The 3,392-nt window shown below is 43.0% G+C and overlaps 1 pseudogene; it reads left to right on the top strand.

The window, feature by feature from the left end:
- LOC107757769 (vacuolar protein sorting-associated protein 35-like) overlaps positions 1–3,392 on the top strand; it is a 40,481-nt pseudogene that overhangs the window by 19,432 nt on the left and 17,657 nt on the right.

The following is a 3,392-nucleotide window of genomic DNA, read 5'->3' as shown; positions in this document are numbered from 1 at the left end:
GTGGTACATTTATGGAGGCCCTTCATAATGCAGAGGTCAACTGCCTGCTCTGCCAATAGTTAGAAATGGCACTATAGTAAGCAGTGTTTAATAAACAGCTGTTTTTCTAAATTCTGCTGAGGTGAAATTCAGTGCAGTCATGTATCGTGATACGTATCGTATCGTGGCCTCTGTATCGTGATACGTATCGTATCATGACTTTGCTGGTGATACACAGCCCTAGTGCCTTTATTGAAATATTGAGTAACTTAGTACAATCACTAACTAAAATCTAAATGTTTAATGTTGCCATTTTCTTGTCAGTCTCGTCAGGACATGCCATCTGAAGATATTGTTTCGCTTCAAGTGTCTCTCATTAATCTGGCCATGAAGTGCTATCCTGAGCGTGTGGACTATGTGGATAAAGTGTTGGAAAGTACTGTGGAGATTTTCAACAAACTAAACCTGGAGCAGTGAGTATTAGTTAGAATGTTTTTCTCACACCATTCGGCAGATCAGCACATGGTCAAAGCAACACCCACACTCTTAAGCACTCTTAAGTGTGTTGCTGAAGGATCCTTAGGCTTTTACTTGCTGGAGGATTTGAGTGCTTAATTTCTGTATTTATTAGTGTTGGGTTCGAGTCCACCTAAGTCGGGTCCAAGTCGAGTCCGAGTCTTTAACCAATCGAGTCCGAGACAAGTCCGAGTCCAAAATGGGCAGAGTCGGACTCAAGTCCAAGTCTGAGTCGAGTCGTGCTCGGCGTCATATCCAGAGGTTGTGTTTGGGAAATAGACGTATGAGTGCTGCCAGCATTGCTGCAGAGGTTGAAGGGGTGGGGGGTCAGCCTGTCAGTGCTCAGACCATACGCCGCACACTGCATCAAATTGGTCTGCATGGCTGTCGTCCCAGAAGGAAGCCTCTTCTAAAGATGATGCACAAGAAAGCCCGCAAACAGTTTGCTGAAGACAAGCAGACTAAGGACATGGATTACTGGAACCATGTCCTGTGGTCTGATGAGACCAAGATAAACTTATTTGGTTCAGATGGTGTCAAGCGTGTGTGGCGGCAACCAGGTGAGGAGTACAAAGACAAGTGTGTCTTGCCTACAGTCAAGCATGGTGGTGGGAGTGTCATGGTCTGGGGCTGCATGAGTGCTGCCGGCACTGGGGAGCTACAGTTCATTGAGGGAACCATGAATGCCAACATGTACTGTGACATACTGAAGCAGAGCATGATCCATAGTTGTATTCCAACATGATAAGGACCCCAAACACACCTCCAAGGCAACCACTGCCTTGCTAAAGAAGCTGAGGGTAAAGGTGATGGATTGGCCAAGCATGGGCATCCTCAAACGGAAGGTGGAGGAGCGCAAGGTCTATAACATCCACCAGCTTTGTGATGTCGTCATGGAGGAGTGGCAGAGGACTCCAGTGGCAACCTGTGAAGCTCTGGTGAATTCCATGCCCAAGAGAGTTAAGGCAGTGCTGGAAAATAATGGTGGGTGCACAAAATATTGACACTTTGGGCCCAATTTGGACATTTTCACTTAGGGGTGTACTCACTTTTGTGGCCAGTGGTTTAGACATTAATGGCTGTGTGTTGAGTTATTTTGAGGGGACAGCAAATTTACACTGTTATACAAGCTGTACACTCACTACTTTACATTGTAGCAAAGTGTCATTTCTTCAGTGTTGTCACATGAACAGATATAATAAAATATTTACAAAAATGTGAGGGGTGTACTCACTTCTGTGAGATACTGTACTTTCCATAAGTCACAGGCAACTCGCACCTGTTTTATTTTTTAATGCATTTATAGTTACATTAATTACAAAAAATTACATTATGTAAGGAATAATTGATGACGGGCCGCTGAATTATTAGAGAATAATGCACACCCAAGGTGATTTTGGACCCATAAAAACTATTGCTGCAAAGATGTTAGAAAAACGATTTTCTTTGACGATAGAAACTGCCACTAATTAGGGCTGTCGCGATAACCGCAATATCGCAATACCGCGCTATTGACGAGCAAACCGCAGAGGAATGCAAGAACCGCAGCAACCGCGATTTTTGCGTGTTTTCTTTTTTCGTAAGGTTATGCCCTTCTCGTTTTACACTTCATGCATGTGGACTGAATGTTAAACAAGTTAGTAATGATAACATAATGTGTACCATGCTGATTTGTACAGAGGCTCCGTAGATTTGCACTTAACAAGCCTAAACAGACAGTGAATGAGAGAGAGATCGACTGAGCGCGTGCGATTACTTGCGTCTGTCCTCCAGGCAGAGTCATATATATTTGTGAAAATAGGTTGTCATGTCCAAGGAAAGCGAAATCTCTGTCTTAGCATCGACGCATAGCTGGTCAGCTGAGCCTTCTAAAGTGGCGCTCAAAGTTAAAATGATTTCAACAGCGTGTTTCATTACGTCTCTTTGAATGAATGAATCAGCGTTTTTGAACGTGTAGTTGAATGACAGCCACCACCTTGTGGCGCAACACTGTAACTGCACTGACTGACAGCCCGTCTAGAACGCGCACAAGTGGAAATATCAATAGAAAGTCTCTTGTCCAGTCAGAGGCTGCAGGTTTACGCTGTTGCTTTAAGATCTGACGCATAGATCAAATATTTTGATACATCTATTTCTCCCAACTGTTCAAGTTCACTTAAGACAAAACCGACTGCATTTACATGAATAGTCTCCAAGACGGGGCATGTTGACATAGCTTTTCATGTATGTGTGTAGCAATAACAGAACTTAAGCGAAAGAACTCGGCATTCGCATGCTGAGGTGCATTATTCTGTGAGCGTGCTTTCGGTGTGTGAGCACAGAAACCCATCGGCTTTCAAGTACTGGACAAGACTTAAAAACACATGCAAATACTGAATATCACTTTCGTGATAATGCATTTGAGTCAGTGACATTTCCGTCAACTGTCCCTGGACTTGGTTGGACTCGGACATATTTTCTGAGTCCGAGTCAAGTCCGAGTAAAAATGCATCCGAGTCCTTTAAAAAACTGTACTCGAGACCGGACTCGAGTCCGAGTACGAGTCCGAGTACCCCAACTCTAGTATTTATAGCCTCATTTTGGAATAAAGAAACTGTTACATGAGATCATGCCTATAATAACTACGGAACCTCTTAAACCAGTATGCTGATCCTGATCTATTTTTGAGCTGTTGCACTTCTGCTCATAGTCACTGATGGTTATAAATGAATAAATATATTCAAATAAAACAAGACCAACTAAAAGTATTGCAGTGTCATTGCTGGTTAAAGGGTTAGTTCACCCCAAAATGAAAATTCTGTAATTAATTACTCACCCTCATGTCGTTCCAAACCCGTAAGACCTTCGTTCATCTTCAGAACACAAATTAAGATATTTTTGATGGAATCTGAGAGCTC

Source organism: Sinocyclocheilus rhinocerous, unplaced genomic scaffold (assembly GCF_001515625.1).
Source record: "Sinocyclocheilus rhinocerous isolate Xijiao unplaced genomic scaffold, SAMN03320098_v1.1 scaffold294, whole genome shotgun sequence".
In the NCBI taxonomy this organism is placed as follows: domain Eukaryota; kingdom Metazoa; phylum Chordata; class Actinopteri; order Cypriniformes; family Cyprinidae; genus Sinocyclocheilus; species Sinocyclocheilus rhinocerous.
This window is presented reverse-complemented; position numbering and strand designations above follow the sequence as displayed.